This window comes from Nipponia nippon, unplaced genomic scaffold (genome assembly GCF_047370975.1).
Source record: "Nipponia nippon isolate SJK-2023a ecotype South Korea unplaced genomic scaffold, ASM4737097v1 scaffold_36, whole genome shotgun sequence".
NCBI lineage: Eukaryota > Metazoa > Chordata > Aves > Pelecaniformes > Threskiornithidae > Nipponia > Nipponia nippon.
In genome coordinates, this window is record NW_028262354.1 from 122176 (window position 1) to 142308 (window position 20133).

Here is a 20133-nt window from a genome sequence, read left to right on the forward strand (position 1 = left end):
TGTGGCCAAGAACAACAAACAGCCATAAGACCTGCAGGATCTCTTTTAGAGCTTAGGATGCAGCCCAAGGACACAGGAGCTAGTGCAGGGCTGCACAGACAGATTTAGATTTGACTATCCTAAACAATACTGCACCAATGAAAAAATACTGCCACTCACAATTGCCTCCTTTTCTTGTGAATATGTTGAGTACTGCCAGCTCCAGCACAGATCTTCACACCACTTGACACTTAATTCCCCTTCCCCACGAAAACCAAATACTCATTCTAGTCTTTGATTCCCATCCATTAACATGCTATTAGTCCCTGCAAGTACTCTCCCCTTAATCTGTGACCGCTAAATTTCCTTCACAGCTGTCATAGAAGGGCTTTTCCCACACTTTTTGCATGTGGAAATATCCAGATATCCACTATCACCCAGACCCCATTAGTCAAATATCTGCTAATACCTTCTAGGACACTGCAGAAGCATGTCAGGCAAAATCCCTGCCAACACCACAACTGCCCATGTCTTAAGGCTGGTGATGTTTTCTGGCCACCTTTTCCTTTTTGCCTTATATATGAGTTCAGGCAGCTGGAACTGCTCTGATGAGTCTTTCTGCAAGCTTTCAAATCCATCCGTTCCTGATACTCTGCACTTCCCTTCATATCAGAGCCTCCAGAGTCGGTATTTAACACTCGTTAGCTTTTCCTGATTCCATTTTTATGTAAATACACATTTATCATGTTTGCCCGAAGAGAAAACATTTCCGGTTTCCAGTTCCCCAGTGCTGCCTAATGCTTGTGCGCACAGCATTGAAACGCTGTGACCCTTCTGTCAGGAAGACAGCAGAGGTTTTGAGAGGGGTCTAAAGCCAATTATTTTATTTACTGTATACTGAAGGGTAATGAGTTGGTTAAACTTGCCATTTGTGCTGCTCTAATTCCTTGGTTGCATGTCCAGCAGTGGCAGGCACGGAGACGGTCTCCATTCAACAGCACATCTCTGTGGAGCTACTTGGGAAAGAGGCAGGTGAGAGGATCACTCACAGGATAAGTGAGGTGAGAAGAGTCAGCAGCCAGAGATACACATGGGCTGGGACTTGGGCGCAGACCTGGGTTTGCTTATTAATCCTAGCAAAGGGTTTACTAAGCTTGCACGGAGAAAAATTTGATCCAAGAGAGCCTGAGACTGTCAGCTGGATTCTCAAGTTCCTGACTCCAGACTTCTTGCTTCCCAAGAAGATTATAACTGAGCAGACAGCCAAGGAGCTGACCAGACCGAAACATGAGGAATGGTCATGCATGATGCACAAGAGAAACTGATGTAGGCTTGCCAAAAGGACTGATGTGTGAGCACCAACCAGGAAGCATCACACCATCAGCACAGATGGACACCATGTTCTGCCTGTGCAGAGGGCTGGAAAACTTCTCAGCCTTCACAAGACCATTGTGAGACCAAAGACCTGTTTTCTCCTCCACAAAAGATGCCACAAAATTATTGCAAGTTCCCTTTAGACTGATCTAGTGACCCAGATTTCCTTGCAAATATTGCTCTCAGTAAGGAAGTCACACCTTGCTTCACAGAAAAGGAAGAACAAACCCAGGGGTGGCTTCCCACTTTTCAGGATGGGCAGAAATGCGACTCCCTTACAGGAAGAAACCATAGAGATAACTGAGAGCTCCTGTCCTCACTGAAGGCAAAAACCTGTGTGGACTGTATGAGAGTCAGCCAAAGCAGCTCTATGGGTGGAAGTGAGGAAGTGAGAACAGAGCCAGGAGGTCCAGCAGATGGGAAAAAAGGTAATTCTGTGCCAATATTTAGAAAGGTAAATGAGAAGACTTGGGTAATTACAGGCCTGTCAGTCGGACAGGGAATAGCTGGCTGTTCTATGGGAGTTCACAGAAAATAGACTTTATCAGCATAACCCGTTATGTTGATGGAATGATAAATCTGGGTGATAAAGGTAAATTAATAATTTAATGATAATTAAATGTGAAGAGCATTTCATTTGGTCCCATATGACATTATGACCATGAAACTCAAATGGTAAAATCAACATCACTCCTATAAAATGGACTGAAAACATCACAACCCGCAGGTCTCAACCTGCACTGAAAACATGCCACCACAAAGAGGTCTCCAAAGCATCCGGCGAAGCACAGCTCTCGGATGGATATGAACAAGTAAAACGGACACAATCTTAAATCGCATCTGCAAGATTCATCTCACCTAATCGTGGATATACCTAGTGCCAGCATCACCATCTCAGCTACCACGTCAGACTCCATTTAGAAACAGAGATCTCATTCGGCCAGGGAGAGCCAACTGAGGGGTTCAGCTCAAATTTGGACACCTACAAGGGAGCAGGATGTACATTTTCCTACCATGGTCAACGGAACTGGGATTCAGCTGCATACGCGTTGACTCATAGTCCTGCTTTGGATGCCTTGGGGTATCCCAGAAATCCGCACCATGCTGAGAGATCAAATACAGGGTCTATGGGAGACTCATGTCCAGGTGGGGCACCCTGGGGAATCAAAGATAGTACTTGGAGATTGGTATTAAGGCAACCAAACCAAGCCCTGGAGCTCTAGTTGGCAAGGTCTGGAGAGAGATTCAAGTGAAGCCAGTGTCTGCTCTGCAACCAAAATATGGATTCAGCTGCCCACACAGACGTCTGGTGCCGATTGAGATGCCCCAGGAGACCCAGCTTTGCCTCCAGCTGTCATTCCAAAAGGGCATGGGACTCCAGTAGGTCCTGTGTCACAACTTCCATCCCTGGGGTGACTTCTTATGTACTCCAGGACCTCTCACATCCCTGGACATCTCTGTCTGGGCAAGTAAACTCCACCTTACCCCATACGGACATCCCACACCAGGTTACTGGGAGCTGCACCGAGGCAGCTTTGAAGTACCTTCTTGTGTCAGCTTCACAAGCAGAGAGTTGCAGGGGCCTGTAAGAATGTGATATGCAGCTGCTGCTTCCAGGTAGGTACCTCTTGTCTTGCAGGCTCTGAGTTTTACAGGAAAAATCTGTTCCTAACAGCCCTGCAGTGTCATCTAGCAGAGCCAGCCATGGGTTGCTCCAGCTGCATATACCAATACGCAGGGCTTGGATTGATGCTGGAGCATTCAGCACTGCACATTGCCCATCAGCGCAATGGCATCCATGTCTGGGCCAGGCATGTTTTGAGCAGGGACTGAATAAGCTGCACAGTTACCTGCAGGTACGATCACATGCCATGATGCAGTGCCAGATGTATGCTCATTCCTCCTGTAGGTAGAAAGAGGCCTGCAGGTATCCCACTTCCTGGGCAGATATTCAAAGCTCTGGGACATTGCACACATTTATCTCTGCTTCCTGTTGCTGTGATTAGGCATGCTCCTAGGGAATCCAGCTGTTCAGGGCACAGGGACTCCAAGCAGCCTTTTTTCTGGTTCCCAGAGGGCCTCAGGGAAGAAAGGGTCATCTCACACAAGCTCCTCCGGGCATGCTCAGTAATTAATGCAGCTACAGGCACCGGTGGAAATTTATTCTCCTGAAAGTCAAGGTGCCAGGGAATACAGCGACATGAAACTCCAGGATCCTGTGACTGCAGGCAGTGGGTAATTCACATGGAGACATCAACAAAAGGACTGTCGCTTAGCCAGATGAGAGCCTGTCCTGGCTTCTCAGCAAGTCCAGGCGCAGCAAAGAAAACACAAGCACATCACTGCTAGCAAGAGCAGGTGCTAGATTACCACACCATCCCCTGCCCAGATTCCTGCTATGGTCTTCAAAAGCTGTTGGTTGATGGCAGATGAATGACAAATCCAATGGCTGTCAGCAAAGCTCTCCCCCTCCAGAGTCTACCCCAAAAGCTGCACCCAGCACTCACCAGCTGACCCTCCCATGGGACAGGCCTCATTTCTGTCATAACTCCTCCACAACCACGCAATAAGTCATTCAACAAGGAAGGTGGTGGCACCAGGAACAGGGGTAAATACCTGCCCTCTAGCTTGGCTGCTAGCTCAGACCTCAAGTTAAAAGGATGATAGTAACTGCAAACAATCTCAGATAATAAGCAATGAAACTGTTATCCCTTTTAATTTTACCATTGATATGTTTTCTAACATGGAGCTCTTTCCCAATGCAGAGGCCGGAGAGAGCAGTACATTTAGCAAGAATATAATGGGCTTGAAAGGTATTTGTCAGTGCTCGTTTCTCAGGTCAGCCTAAGTGTCTGTGCTTGAGAATTAATTTGTAAATAGGAGGTTTATAAATCACAAGTTCATCATCAACACACACACACTTCAGGAACTCGCCAAGGGTTATACAGGTGCAATCTGGATCCCTAATAACCTTTGGGCATGGGGTCTATTACCTCTTAGTGGAGGCAAGGGAAGAATAAAATCTCAATTTCTAGTTAGTCACAGAGATTTGATCAACACATTTGTGTTAATGATCTGTATAGTGCAAATTGCATGAAATCCAAAGAGACGCAGAGAAGACAACGTTACAGACTACAGGTGCCCAGAGCCCCAGTCCCACGCTTGGCCTCTAAGCTGCTTTTGGGAAAAGGAGCATTTTTGTTTCTTTGTGCAGCACCTAATATAATAAAGCCACAGCATAATATAATCGGGGTTCACTGGTGCTGCTGCTGGGCAGATACTAAATAGTCATAAGCAAGTGTGAGAGAACTGTAGCATATCCTTACCTGGCATGGTCAGACTTTGCATACTGTGCTTGCAAGTATATGTACTGCATGCTGCGATTAGTGTAGTTTCGGCACGGTAATTTTTCACACATGTCTGCAACAGAACAAGAGTGCGATTAATATACAAGATCCTGTGCAATTGCCAGCATCAGCAATTTAACTGTAGCACCTTGACTCCATCAGCACAGGGCAAGGAAGACGGGCTGACCAAGTGCCTCCCTTGAGGCAGGTCCTACTGCCTTCCCCAACCTTATCCTCAATTATCAGATTTCCACGGTTTTCTCCTCTACCATGTGGCAGCTCTTGTCTGAATGTGTCCCTAGCTACTCTGTCCATCTGCTCTGATGCAACAGAATAACCTCCTTCATGGGCCTTGAGTAACTGGGGGCAGGTAAGAGTTAAAATTCGGGTTTATCCATGCATTAGGACGTGTCCAGAGAAAGCTGTGCCCCACTCTCGTGGCTATGGCTCAAACAGCAGCACAAGAAGGCACAGGCTCTATTACACACTTCTGCTCTAACAAGATCTGCCATCTCTGTACTCCTCATCAGTACTCAGGGCAGGGTGGGGTTGGCATGCGGGTCCCTTTTCATGATCCCAAAACTCTGGGTAAATCCAGCTGCAGCCAAATCACCATCCACCAAAAGTTTTTTTGCTCAGATTCATGCAGACAGGAATTGGGGAGGGCGCGACCAGGGCTCTGCTGGTGCAGGATGAAGTGGTGCTGTTGTGAATAAGGCTGGACACATTACTCACCTGCACTCTCACATACAGTCCCATTTACTCTACAACTGCTCCTTTCCTGCATCAACCCCCTCCACAGATGGCCTTATGTGCAAAATGAAGCCCCATCCTCCAATGTTTGAGCAGAAGAAGAACACATCCACCTGTGAAGGCATCACATTTGCAACAAGTTAGGCCTTCACTTTGCCACAAATTGGGCAAAACCCCCTGTTTCGCCATCACACCTGCTTTGAGGATTTGTTTCTCAGTCTGGGAATTAAACATAGTAGAGCTTTCTTTAAAAGCTCTCCTCGCTCCATCAGAAGGGCCACTCGCACCACATTCCCAAGCAGGAACAGAAAATATCTTGTTGGGAGACCGGATTTGAGTGTAATCTGTCCTTATGCATGATGGAGCCACCAGCCCTTCTCCTCAACCACTCATTTTCAGACCAGATGCACCAGACCCAGCTTGCACTGGACCACTACCGCTTGTCTCACTGCTGCTAACACTTACAGCACCCAGCCACCCTCCCTGCAAGGACCCATGAGTCCCAATCGATAAAACCTTATTGCTGTCAATCCCACAAATGCTCATTGCCTTGCTCAGTCTATTAATATGTTTCTCCCAAATGCTCTCATAGCTCCAGGCTCCTCTATAACTGCATTTTTTGCACCGGCAACAGCTATACCCCTGCTCTGTGTGTCTGAACCAAGCATACCTCTCACCCACCGCTTCCCCTGCACCTTCAGGAGAAGGGAGAAGCCATCTCCGGAAGCACAAATTGGTGGGATAAGCTGCTGTTAGCTGAGCCCACTGAGCTCCCTTACTTATTCCAAGTGAACTGCTCACTTTGAAGGGATAAATAGTCTGATTAAACTAACAGCTCTTCCTTCCTCACAGTGATTCTCTTTGAAGGATATAGGTAAAGCCAGAGCAAGCACAATCTCTAGCAGCAAATCCACTGCTGACTCCTCCTGGGAGAGAGCCCTCTGTGCAGAACGGGAGGAGGAGAGCCAGAGCGGGAAACCTGGTGGAGCTTTGCTTTATATCAAGTAATCTCGTTATTGCAATTTCAGAGCTAAATGGTAAATAAGCAGGACTGCTGGGCAGTGCAGCAGGAAGCAGGCCTGGGTCACTTGCTAATTTAGCTGATATAAACAATAACCTGTGCCTGGATGGTCAGCGTCTGCTGCTGGTACAGACCTTTGGCATCGCTCAGAGTACCAGTGGAGCTGTGCAGCACAGGCAGACAGTCCTGTCATCTGAGGCCATATCCGGAAGTCCTGGGAGGGCTGATAGAGGAGCACTAGGAAAGATTAACAGCTAATTAATGTCAATCAGTACAGGTGTACTAACAGGCCTTATCAAATGAATAAGGAAACTCAGTAGGTCTGTTCTTGGTCTAACGCTCTCCTGTGTTCATCCCTGATGCAGAAGGGGAACAGTGGTGGGGAGGGCAGAGAGGATACAGAGAGCAACTCACACGGTGGCCTGGCATAAACTGGAAGCATCTTTATACAATCTGACAAGATGTAGAAACAATGAGGGTGATTTGCATTTTCCAAGGAGAATCAGTGCTCTTCAGTCAGCTCTGGGGCACAGCATTGTCTCACGTGGTCCTGCAGAGAAGGAAGAGCCCCCAGTGGGTATAACCTCGGTCCCAGTAGCCAGACTGGGCCCATATGTTGCTATTAGCATTTGTTCCCTTGTTTTTCTAGGTTTGAATACAGCATGTAAGGGATGACCATCCATCCCAGACTTCTTTCAAGGCAGGATCACACCCAAAACACCACTGCTGCATTCCCAGGCACAACAGATGCCTTTAATAATGCGTCAAAACTCCTTTATGCTTGCAGCTCAGATAGGAGGAACCACCCCTGCCTGTTCTCTCAATTTGCAGCATTTCTAAGTACCCTCCTGCCAATGAAGTGCTCAGCAGTTGTAGTGTCCTGGGTGGGTCTATCTCACTGACCCCACTCCTTCCCAGGTCCCGAGCCTGCCTCCCGGGCCAGGACTTTGCAGCCAGTTTGCTCTGAGCAGTCTCTGTCCATTCTGCCCCGCACACCTCTCATGGACTGGCTCTTTCGTGGAGCTCAGCACCTGCAGCACTCACCAGTTTCACGCTGACATGGTGCACTGTCTGTGCTCCACATCTTTATTTCCAGACAGATTAACCAGTCTTTTCTGGACAGCTACACATTACATTGTTTTGTGCTGCATTCCTGCACTGTTCAGTGCAGTTTGTATCTTCATCATTCAGTGTACAGCCTCAGGGCTTGTTTACTACACATCAAACCCTGCTCTGAATAGGGAATCTTTTGCTTCCTCTTGTGTTTTTCTGTTGCGCTTATCACCCGTAGAAGTAAGTCTGAGAAAGATCAGGGAGTTCTCACGGTGCCCTATGACATGAGGAGATATATTCTCCTCCTTCAACCTGGCTCCCAGATGTGCCTCTCTCAAAGGTAGTCCTTGGACATCCAGCAGCACTGAACTTCGCTCAGCACTCGCGCTGCTAATGCAGCTGTGGTTCTGCCCAGCTAGACCCCCTTCACTCACTACACGGTGCTCTGAGTGCAGCAGGTATTCTCAGAAGAAAACCAAGTTGTCCAGGAAATTAGAGCATGAATAGTACAGTTTGTTTGCCACAGGCAAAGATGAAGTTATCATATTTCTGGTATTTCCCAAGATCTCGGTTCTTGTCTTAACCCTCTCAAGGTGCTCATAACAGGGTAAGGTCCTTATCAAATATCTTAGCTTTCAAAAACAAGAGGGATGTGTCATGTCCTGCTACACTCTCCACTGAAGTGTGCCAATACAATAATCACAGAAAGATTTTGGTCGGTGTGGACACTGGAGGTCTCTCATCCAACTACCGGTCAGAGCAGAGCTGACGTCCTAGCTGAATTGCATCACTCAAGGCCTCGTGCAGTCAAGTGTGGAATACCTCCTAAGATGGAGATCCCACCACCTCTTTGGCCTCTGTCCCACTGTTTCACCACCCTAATGGGGAAGGCTGTTCCCTTATGACCAACCAGAAGTTCTGCTGTTCCAAACTGTGACTATTATCTGTTGTCTTTCAAGAGTCTGGCTTCCTCTCTATGACTATCCATTAGGTAGCATAAAACAGCAATTAGATCGCCCTTCACCTTTTCATAGCGTCTTCTTGTTTGCCGTATGCTTAAACCCGCAACCGTCTCTGTGGCCCTCCTCCAGACTTGCTCCTGTATGTTGATCTCTCTCCTGAACCGGGGAGCCCAAAATGGGACACTGGATGTGGCCTTACCAGTGCCAGAGTAGAGGGACACAGGGTCCAAAAAGGAAGCCACTAGTAGCTGGCCACCACTTGGACTTAGTACTGCTGATTGCAACTCTGTGAGTTGGTGGTCCAGCCAGTTTTCCACTGGAGTCATCTGTATCTCGTGAATTGAGAGACCATGTTAAACACCTTGCTAAAGCCAAGGTATGCAATATCCATTGCTCTCATCTGTTGTTTCCTCACACAAGGCAATCAAATTGGTCAGGCACAATTTGCTGCTGGTAACTCCACACTGGAGAAAGGTCAGGTCTTCCTCAAGCAGAACAAGTCATCAGCACCTTGAAGTCATTGCCAAGAAGAGTCTGCCATTCACAGTAGTGATTTCTTCCTCCTCAGTCTTGCGCACGCTTGGATTCATTTTCATGTGTTTTGCTAACACTGCCTTCTCGCTGGTTCCCAGCTCAAGTTTGGAAGTTGCCCAGTAGTCTCCTCCAGCTTAACTTAACATAAAGGGCTGTTGTTTGCTACACAGCAATGCCTGGGTTCACCAGCCCTTTAGCACATGTTCACAGAGCTCAAGCTACAGCAAGTCGGACAATAGTTACTGACCAACAGGCAACTGTTAAATGCAGCTAAAACCAGCTGAAGCCCAAACAAGGCCTGAGACTCCACACTGTCTGGTCAATGCAAACCCCCTGGCCTTCTGCAATAAAGACAACAGGAATATTATTGGGAAACTAATAAAATCCAATGCTCCCAGTTTGGTCTCTGACTGTGGAAGTGCCGTAGCTGCTTACTAGGACTGAAAGCCCTGCCCACCCACAAGGCCAAATGACATATTTGCTTTGCAGCCTTACAGTTGCTTTCCAGTGCTCCACGTGACAGCCCAGAGATGTCCCTAGATGTGCGCCATGCTCCATCGTCACACATTTGTCCATGGGGTCAAGCAGCTCAGCAGGGCCAGTTCAGTGTGGACTTCTTTCTTATTGCAGGTTTTCCTAGCCAGAAATTGAGAAAAAAAATGGTTCTACAACTAATAATAGAAGCTGTGAAGAGTTAAAATGTCCCAGGAGTAGAAGAAGCTTTGATTCATTTATCCACATAAAAAGTTGCTAATTATACTGAGTCCTATCTCTGTGGTAGAGCGGATTCATAACTCTGCCTTTGTCCTTGATGTGTTCAGCAGCAATGGCTAGATTTCGGACAGTGCACGGATGACAGTTGAGAAAAGAAAAGCAGTTACTGGGCATCCTTCAGGGAGGAGGGGCACTCGTCCGAAGCCTCAGGACCTCCAGAGATAGGTATTGAGTAAAAGCATAATCTTTGATGAATATACCCCGACACACATAGCTATAGCCATGGACCAGACGACCTCCCGAGGTCCCTGCCCACCTGAATTATCCCAGGAACATCTGATCTCGAGCAGGAGGGTCCATCCCCAGCAGCTCCCAGTACTGGGCTAGCATGCTTGCACAGCAAGGATTAATGTGCAAATGGGAACCCTGTCTTTTCACCATCATCAGAGTCAATAGCAGGCCTACACACTCCAGCTCGGCTCTGCATCCCGAACTCCCAGGCGTCTCCTGAGAGCTCGCACAACGGGAGAATGTGCAGGCACTTCTGTTAGGACAAACCAGTCAGCCAAGCACTTAAGCAGCACTCAAAATCTCCTTACATAACTTCCGAAACAAAGGCTGCCCATGCAGCCTTTCTATTTAGGCAATCAAACACACTCCCTCTTGCTCCCTCCCACATAGAGGGCATGTTATCATGACGGGTTTCTGCATTGCATTTCCACCTCGGGTTCCTGTAGAACACACAGACATGCACACGCACATAGGCTCTCTCCCTTGTTTTTATACAATGCCTGATTTGCAGTTCAACGCAGAATGTGGCAGATATGAGATGAGATTTAAAATGCACGTTATACATAGCTCAGGTAGTAACAATAGCAACATTAACAATGACCAAACCTGCTGCCATAAGCCACGTAGGCTGCGGGGACCACAATACGGAATAAAAGCTCTTGCACTCAGCAGTGTCAGAGAATGAGCCAACAGAGAGTCCAGTCCTCTCCCCAGACCCTGCACCCCTCGCAGCTGGCCAGGTGGTAGCAAGCTGTAAAGGCTGATTTGTACCATGTGCTTCAGAGGGCATCTTCTCAGGAAGAACACAGTGAGCAATGGTGATACGGACAAAGATGGAGAGTGAGCAAATGCAGTAGGCACTGGTGCTCGAGCTGGGCAAACATCTGAGGCCAGAAAAGACAGTGCTGTGCATGAAAGAGTTGGTCCTGCACTGCCCTGTGAACAGTGGTGGACAGGCCACAAAGACATTCCCCTGTGGGGAACTGGCACATATGAAAAATAAATGGCAAAAGCAGTGATTTTGCAGTAGGAGTAATTTCTCAGACCTTATGACCCACTTGTGCCAGCTTCCAAGGACAGCAGGTCAGCAGGGTAGGAAGGAGGGGGGGGCAGGGGGCAGAGACTCCTGCTTGCAGGGGCACATCAAAAAGCAGTAAAATCTACAAAGTAAATGCCATTCCTGATGTACTTCCTCCTCTCTGTGTCCTCTCTCTTTGCTTTCAGCCTCTCTCCATAGCAATGCCCACAGAGGAGTGATGGGTTATTCCAGCAAAATCCCAGACAAAGCTGTTACACTAGCAGTGGAGAGCTGCTGCTAGCACAGTGAAGGAGCAACCTCAAACACCGTGAGCCGTGGTGAAAAGGCTTTTTCTTGCTGGCTGTTGTTGCACATACAGGGTAAGGCTGCAGGTAATGGTCTACCATCCGGGGACGTGCTTGGCAAACCTATTCAAGCAAAATTTTGCAGCATTAATTTATCCAAAGAGAGAAGCCAAATGTGGGAGTCAGAGAACATCCCACTCAAATGCACACGCATGCACACTTGCTGCCTACATGGCTGATTTCAGCTCTGGATAAGGGCCAAATCCCCATCAGTGCTGTGAGGTCCCAGAAGACCAGAGCAAAGATGCTGCTCAGGGCTGAATGGGTAAGGCTTTCCCTCCAGCACAGAACAGCTCATACTGAAACACAGTACAGAAAACTGACGTAGCTCTCCCAAATTATTTTATTTTCCCACAGAAGTTTAACATCTAAAAAGGTAGTTTTAAAATCAACTTTCAAAAAACGAGAATCTAAAGTTTTAGTCACTGATAAATATTTTGGTTCTAGCTTTCCAACTGTGTCTGCTCCTATGAGAAAACAATGTTTGTCCTCATCTTGGGGTCAGGGCATTTTGTTAAAAGCACAGTATTTCAAACAAATCTTGCTTTTCCTCTGTGAGAGCAGCTGAGCGGTCCCATGACAGAAATACTTGCAAGTTCTTTGGTACAAAAGGAGAAGTGGCTTTCCAGGGCAGTACCACAGCAGCCACAGAGATCCCCTTTCTCAGGCTGCCAGCTGCAATGCTGCTCACAACACCATCCAAGAAGCACATGCTCTGCCTGATCCTCCCGCTGAGGTTAGCACAACCCTGAAAGCAAACTAAACCAAGCGGCTGTGCCAGCCCTTGTGGTTCTTACGGCTCCAACCTTGGGAGCTCTCACGCATGCATCAGAGGTGTTGACCTAGCCTAAGGCTCTTTCTCTGGCAGAAGAAAAAGCAGATGCTCTTTAGGATGCACACAAGTCTGGCCACTCTGCAAGCAGCCTCCTTGCTCTTCCCCAGCATCCACAGTTGCTGTATCAGGGATGTTAGAGATGTCCCTGCCTGCTGCCTTCAGTCTCTGCTGATGGACCTGTTGCCTCTGGAGTTTTCTGATCCTTTTTTGACCCTGCTGTTATTATCTTTCCTCTGCCTTCTCCAGCAGCAAGTTCCTCACTTTCACTTCCTGCTGTGTAAAGATGAACTTTCTTTTACCTGCTTTAAACCGCTCTCCTTCTAGACTCATCAAGTGCACATAGTTCTAGTGCTGTGGGATTTGGTGAATGACAGCTCTGCCTTCAACTCACTCACCACCTCCATGATGTTATAAACCTCAGCCACATTCCCCCTCTTACCACCTTCTCCCCTGCAAACTGGAGTTCGGGTCTTCGGTCTTATGAGGCAGCTGTTTCATCCCCTTGATCATTTTAGCTGCTTTTCTGCACCTCTTTCTAACTTGAGATGCAGAGACCAGAGGTACACAAGGTGCAGGAGAGCTGCAAAATGATGCCTGGTGTCTCCGTGAGGATGCCCAACATGCTGTTGGTTTTTTGGCTGCTGCTGCTGCACACAAAGCTGATGATTTCAGAGAACCACCGATGGCTCCGAGGACTCTTTCCTGTCTTTTCCTGTCTTTTCCTTTCTCTTCCTTCTTGAGCTGCACATGCCAGTTTCAAATTCAGTGTCACGCAGCAGAGTTTGGAGGGAGTTAAACAGAGGAATGGTTGGTGCAACCTGCTGTGGCTGCCTCCTGGAGCAGAGACCTCAGAAAGGGGCTGTATGCTGGAGTGGAGAACAGTGAAACCACTTGAAAACAGAGCATATTCTTAATGCAGACTCCTGCCCTGCAGGTCTCTGGCTTCCTGAGCTAAGGGTTTAGCAAGCACAGGGGGTAAGAGAAAAGCACCTTGGTGCCCAGGCTAAAGTCTACCACCCTGGACCTAGGTCTGGTTCCAGGTGAGCCCAGATGTTTCCAGAAAGACTTGGGATGGTCAAGGACAAGGGGGATTTTTCATATGAAGGAGCAGATTAGACATGTTGGGTATACACAAGAGTAATTAATTACAGGAGAAGCAAATTATTTCAGTGCTACCATACATGGAAGCACAAAACCCAGCTGTAACGGGAACAGTCCAAGCCTCCTCAGGCCATTTACCTCTACGGCAGATGGGGATTAGCAGCCTTCTAAGCCAGGCTAAGGACTCCACAGTTAAGGGCGTAGTTTGCGCTTATTTATAAGCCCAATTTCACAGCCTATATTTCTCAAAAAAATTCTTTGCATTTGAATTTCACACATGTTATCTGTGGCCAGAGCAGAATTTTGGAAAAATGTGAGCTGAACGGAGAGAGGAGGGATGAGAGAGAAGAGAGAAGAGAGAAGAGAGAAGAGAGAAGAGAGAAGAGAGAAGAGAGAAGAGAGAAGAGAGAGGGGAGAGGGGAGAGGGGAGAGGGGAGAGGGGAGAGAGGGGAGAGGAGAGAGAGGAGACAGGGCAGAGAAAGGAGAGAGGGTTTCTATTCCAAGAAATGTCTTCTCTGCAAACAGCTTGGCATTTATTGCTCTTGGAGAGCAATTGCTGATGGCCAAGGATGAGATGAACCCAAGGCTAAGGGAGAAAGAAGAGCCATCCTAATCCCACCAATTTCAGGACAGCTGGGTATCTGCTGAGTAAAACCTGCATTCATGATAGGAGAGTAAAACTGGGACAACCAGCAAGAGTTACTGATTAGTTCCTGGATACTAGAGCTCCAAAGGGCCAAACTCATAATTTAGCCCTAAGTCCAGGCCTTCATGGACTTCAGCCAGGGATTCCCCAAGCACGGCCCATCCCTCCCAGCTTGAAGGCCACACATCTTTTAGGAATGAAGACCCTAAATGACAGAGAAACCTTCACAGCATCCCAATGGTTGATATTTTGCACCCTCTTTCTCGTTTGAATCTATGCTTCACTTCAGCCACTTGACTCGAGCTCTTGGAACTTTCTTTCAAAAGCAGACTTTCTAGCCTCCAAATTTTATTTGTGGCTGTTTTCTCTGCCATCTCCAAACAGACTTTTAAATGGGGAAGTACTGTAGCTGGATGCAGCATCCATATGACAGGGATGAACGAAAAGACAGTTCCTCTTTCTGCTCTTATTCAGGGTTTTCTTGCATCCTTCCATCCATCTTTCTTCCTTCCATCCTTTGCCACCAACTCCCATCTCAAGCTCATACTTGTCATTTACACTTCAGGATCCTTAGCTCTCTTCTGTGTCGTCTTCTTCCAAACAATAGTCCCCACCATGTAAACATGAGCACCGGTTTTCTGTATGTCATTTTGCAATTACCCATACTGAAATGAACACATCGTGCTCAGCAAGTCCAATTCACCAGCCAGCCCAGATGACTCCATACAACTGAGTAGTTGCTACAATTTTCTTTTTTACTGATCCACTGTTTTTTCTCTGTATGACACATGAGAAAATAGTCCTGCAGCAATCACCCCCCATACCAACACTTGTGGTCATTGATAGGGCACCAAAACAAGGCAGGAGTAGCTGTACTGCATCAGACCAGAAGTCTCTCTGACTTACCAGTCTCCTTCCAGCTGTGGTCACAGGCAAATTCACAGGAACAGTAAGAATGAGGCAGGCATGTGTGACACCTTTCCCAATACCTTCCCAGTACTTTGAGTCAGACGTTTTCTACGTATTTGCAACCCTCAGCTCACCTCTCCTGCATTAACTTGTCCAGTCTCTCCTTGAACCCATGGTCTCTGCAAGTCTCCAGCACTCAGAAGGACTGACTATTTACTCCCACCTTACTTCTGACCTTTCAACCAATTATTTATACTTTCCAGCACTTTTCTTCTCATACTATGGCTGCTTATTTTCCTTACAGCCCTTAGTGAAGGACATTGTCTAAAGCATTTTGGGAATCCCAATACAGTCTGTTAAATAAATTGCTCTTGTCTGCCACATCAGAGAACTCTGCTGCCACTTCCCCCATGAATCATGTACATCCATTTGCCTACAAATACCATTCTGTGGTATTATGGGGTAAACGAAAATCAATCAGATCTTTTCTGGAGCTCTTTTTCAAATTTTCCATACTTCAGCCGTTAGATGCAAAGATGGTTTGAGAAAGCACTTGCACACCACCATTTCTAATTCAGCAGTCTCATTCTTGGCTTTCTCAAGAAGTCTGAAGTAAGACAACTAGCCCGGATGGTTTATCACTGTCCATTTCATCAATTGGATCCTTAATCTCCGCTCCAGGCTTTTCAGTTTTGAACATATCCTCTGATGAGTCCCCACGAAGGTTAATTACAGCATGGGAATCTCCATGTTTTCCTCTACAATCAACAATAATGCAAATAATTGCTTCAGCTTCTCTGTAATGGGCTCGTCTTTTCTAATTGCTCCTTTTATACTCTGATTACGTGCTGACTCTGTCAACTCCTTGGCACACTTCTTGTTTCTGATATATTTGAAGAAAATCTGCTCTCTTCTTCTTTAGCTGTTTCTCAGATCCTTTCAGCGTGCCACTTGGGCCAGGAGCTTAGTGATGCATACCCGATACAGGGACGCAGTACTACCATCATCCTATCTAGGTCCGGCCTTTCTTTCCACAAGGTTTCTCTGCTTTTTACTGGGATGGTTAGCCTGCACGCTTCCTTCAGTTTACAACCCTCTGTCAAACAACATCATTCGGCTTACGGTGCCTCAAGGATTGTCCGCCTTGCCCAGGTTTCCAGTATGATTGATGTGTTCAAGTCTTCAGTTAGAACCTGCCAATCCACTCCCCCATTTCCAAAGGCTCTTGGAGATCTAGAATATATCTGAATTTTAATCCACTGCGTAACTTTCTCCTAGGCTGTGCAACTGAGGCTAACTCTGTAATCAGACTGTGCAGCAAAGGAACTCAAATGCCCTACAGAAGCTTTAACATAGAGCATTAATACATTTACATATTTTCAACAGCCAAGTTTGTAATCTGGCCAAGAGATACCATTCAGGTTTGCAGTGCAGAACTTATTTACCACAGAGCAGAACTGGCAGGCATTAATCATGCCTGTAATCTGCTACAATCAATCTGTAATCTGCTACAATCTACTGTTTCCAGTGCTCCAGCAGATGACTTGGGCTGGAGGCAACCTCAGGTCAACAGCTCAGATACAAGGCAGAGCTCCACACCCAGCACTACAGCGTGCTTCAGCACACGTGCCGTTTCTCTGCAGTGTAGCTGAGACAGTACCATCCTCTCGCAAGCCAACACCCTGGCCACCAGCATCACCAGGACTGGGGCAGTTGGTCATTTAGACCCATAAAAGTGGAGAAGTCTGAGAACATTTGTCCCCAGATAGCTCTCTGTTGTCTTATTTTCTGGCAAGGTTGCTGAGGACCCTGTGTAACCACATGCTGGGGACATAGCTGCTTTAACCATGCAGAAGATGTTACACCAAGCAGAGCTGGCATGTAAAAAAACCATCTCATTTCACAGGAAAGCAAAACCAAGATACAGATTTGCCTGTTCAGTGGCTTGATGTTTGTCTTGTGTCACAGACTCAGTCATTCAGGAAAAAACATGTCATATTCCTGTTACCTGCTCCTTTGTCACTAGCCTACAGGCATGAGCCCAGGCACTGCAGAGAGGGTTCCTGCCCTCACACTCAAGTAGTGATTTCCTATTCATGTAGGAAATGCCACCATCCCCTTCGGGGCCCAGAGCAAAGAGAAGCTGTGAAACACGGAAAACCAAGCAGAGCAACCAGTAGTATCACCAATCCCAATGAGATACAACTTTGGGGACCACTTGTGCTGGCAATGGTGGGCAGAGAGGCCTTCTTACATGGACATACTAAGCAACTTTTCTATGTTCCCCCCAGTCCCACCAACTACTACGCCACATCTGTGCCTGAATTCATGTTGGTCCTTCGCCCATGGGCAAGACACACCAGCCTGTTCTGACTCACCCATCACTGAAAATGTAGAAGTCTCCATCTTGGACTGAACTTTCTGGACCGTGATTTTTGTCATGAACTCATCTAATCCCATTTTGAACACACTCTGCTTTCAACCCCCAGCATCATGTGAAGGTGTATTCATAAAGAGATGTGACTGGATCACATCCATCCCTGCACCCACTTCTCACGCAGTGGGAAATGGCAAAACATTTCCTCTCTCTCTCTCTCCCACAGATGTCTGCTACTCTCCCTTCAATTCACCCCATCCCAAGCTGGGCGCTACCCTGTAAGCCATCCTTTATAAAGAAGCCAGCTCTGGCCTCCTTGCCAGAGTTTCTGTACGTCCTCCAGTCAGCTCTACTGCCAGCTCCAACAGATACTATCGACACCCTGTACACACCACTCTCTTTCCTCTGAATTCAGCTTTGCATGTATTTGAATTGAATGTAATCTGCCATTTTATGCATGAGCATCATGGGACCCTCTTCAGCTTCTTGCATTCAGCCCTAGATTTGGCTCTCCTGAATCATTTTTTTCCCTACAAATTTGCCAGCTCATTATTCACAGTCTTCTCTGCATCCTCTATGAATGCGCTGATCGGCATGAATACCAGCACGGACGTCTGCACGCTGCCACCAGCACCCGCTGCCACTGTGAAAATGGGCTCGATACTCCTGTAAACAGTTATTAACCTATGGGCCTGCCTCTTTACCCCTTGAAAATTTAGTTTTCTTGTAGGTCACTGATGCAGGAACTCACTCAAAACATGCGAACCCCCGTGTACAAGTGTACTAACTGTACATCACTCTGGCCCACCAGCTCGCTCACACCTTCAGAGAGCTTGGATATGCTTCTGAGCTTTGACTTCCTTCGCTAAGAGCCAAACAAAACTCTTCCCCAATATACTGTATTCACTCAAGCATCTAATAAAATTATTCTACATTGTTGTTTCTAACAATTTGAGGCTGTTTGAACGTTAACTCTGGTTCCTAAATCAGTCCAGGATTCCTTTCACTCATTGACATCACACCCCTGCATCCCTTGAAGACTGGTTTAGGCACTAAAGCACAAGCCTGTTAGTAGTTGAACAGCTTCACTACTGCATTCCTCCGGCACTGTTGGGTGACTGCGGTCGGCCTGGGCAATGTATTGATTTGCTCCAAAACCTCTTTGCCAACACTTTGGTTTGAGAGAGTCCCTGAGCCCCATCACCCTCTGCACAGCAAATAAAGAAACCTTCCTGGGACACCGCTGCAGTGAGCAGTAACACAAGGAACTCATTTGCTTCTGCACGATAGCTTTGTTTTCTTCATGTGTCCTCCCTGCTCCTGATATGCACACCTCAGGACAGAGCTGCCTGGATGTCTTCCTGAAAACTGGCCTCGTAAAAGGACTTTTAACCTCTAAATATATATAGTGTCAGAATATAAATGAGAACAAAATGTCTCTTGAAACGGGAAACTCAGACCAGTGGCCCTGCGGAATGAATTTGTCCTTCAACTCAATTCGGGAACTTTGGGTGGCTTCCTGGTTTTTAAGAGACTTGAGTCCCTCCTGCAGCTCTGCAAAGGCTCTTTCTTCGCTGTTGAAGCCTGGCTGTTCATCGGCTCCCCAGTCCCCTCGGCATCTCCTGGTCCCTCGCCACATAGCACAATCTGCCCACCCCGGTTGTCCCTCTGCTCCTGCAGCCCCACCAGCTGCTCCAGACGTCACCCCCGACCCACCACTCACCCCCCAAGACCATGCAGTACATCTGTGACAGCAGAGAACAAGGACTATTGACTCAAGACCTTCATATGGCAGCTTTAAATATTCTCCATGGCAGAGCCAAGGATTTTACTCATTTAGCTGTTCCCTTTAATTTCCTTATAACTGGCTTCCTCTTTCTGTGTCATTTAAAGACTTTTTCAAATTCCTGCTGTTGCAGTCAACTTTTTTGGCTCTTTCCCCTCACAAGGATGTTGAATTTGAGTACATTACAGTCAGTATAAAAAAAAAAAAGCATATATTTGATAGTGATACATTGATCCAGGTTCTGTGTATTAGCCTGGAATAAATCAGAAGTTACTTCTCCCCTTGTAAGGTCTTTCACCGGTTGCTTCACAGATTGTCATTTATGATGTCTAAAACTCATTTTCTCCCCCAAACAGAAGCAGCTTCTCCAGCCTCAAATTTTGCCCAGTTGTTCAAGGCATTTCCCTGTAATAACAAAAATCTCATTTTCAGTAGCTGAGGATTGTAAAGCTGGATCTATAAAATGTCAATGTTTCATGGATTAAACCATTTTAACCAACAATTTATTTCACTTATTACATGCTTAGGTGACTAACTAGTTCCCAGTAACAGAGGAGTTTCGGGAGCTGGTGTTATCTTCCTATAACCAAGCTTTTGAATTCTGCTCTGAAGTTTGAGAGTTACCAAGGAGAAAGTTCTGTTACATTTGTCGTTTTTCTGTTAATTTTTATGCCAGCTTTTCAAAGAACATTTTCTTTTGGACTGGCATTTTGTATTGTTTTGTTTGTAGTTATTTAAATGCATTGTTTTGACATCATGTGCATTTATACTCAATACATCATTAATTGGGGTGAATTTCATTCCTTTGCAAAAATAAAATCTTCCAGAATAAATTCCTACATTATTTGCAACTTTTTCTACACCAAAGCTACACAAACCCACTGTTCAAACTGCAATGGAGACTACAGGGGGATCTTAGAGAGGACTCAAAGCTCTGCTGTACCTGTCCTACCAGTGCTTGGAAAAGCAGTCTGCACAACCCACAAAGAGCGAATTGCCAGCCAGGATTTGGAGTCAGCTCAGAGCTGTGCTGCAAGCCAGGAGCTAATAAATGTCACCGAGCCCGCA

General features: G+C 46.7%; 1 long non-coding RNA gene across 1 annotated transcript; it reads right to left on the reverse strand.

The window, feature by feature from the left end:
- Positions 1-925: 925 nt before the first annotated feature.
- LOC148053801 (uncharacterized) lies at positions 926-5568 on the reverse strand. The gene is made up of 3 exons (XR_015707832.1): positions 5436-5568; positions 4680-4773; positions 926-992 (listed from the first exon to the last, which is right to left on the reverse strand). It is a non-coding gene; the product is annotated as an uncharacterized LOC148053801 (long non-coding RNA).
- Between the last annotated feature and the right edge of the window lie 14565 nt (positions 5569-20133).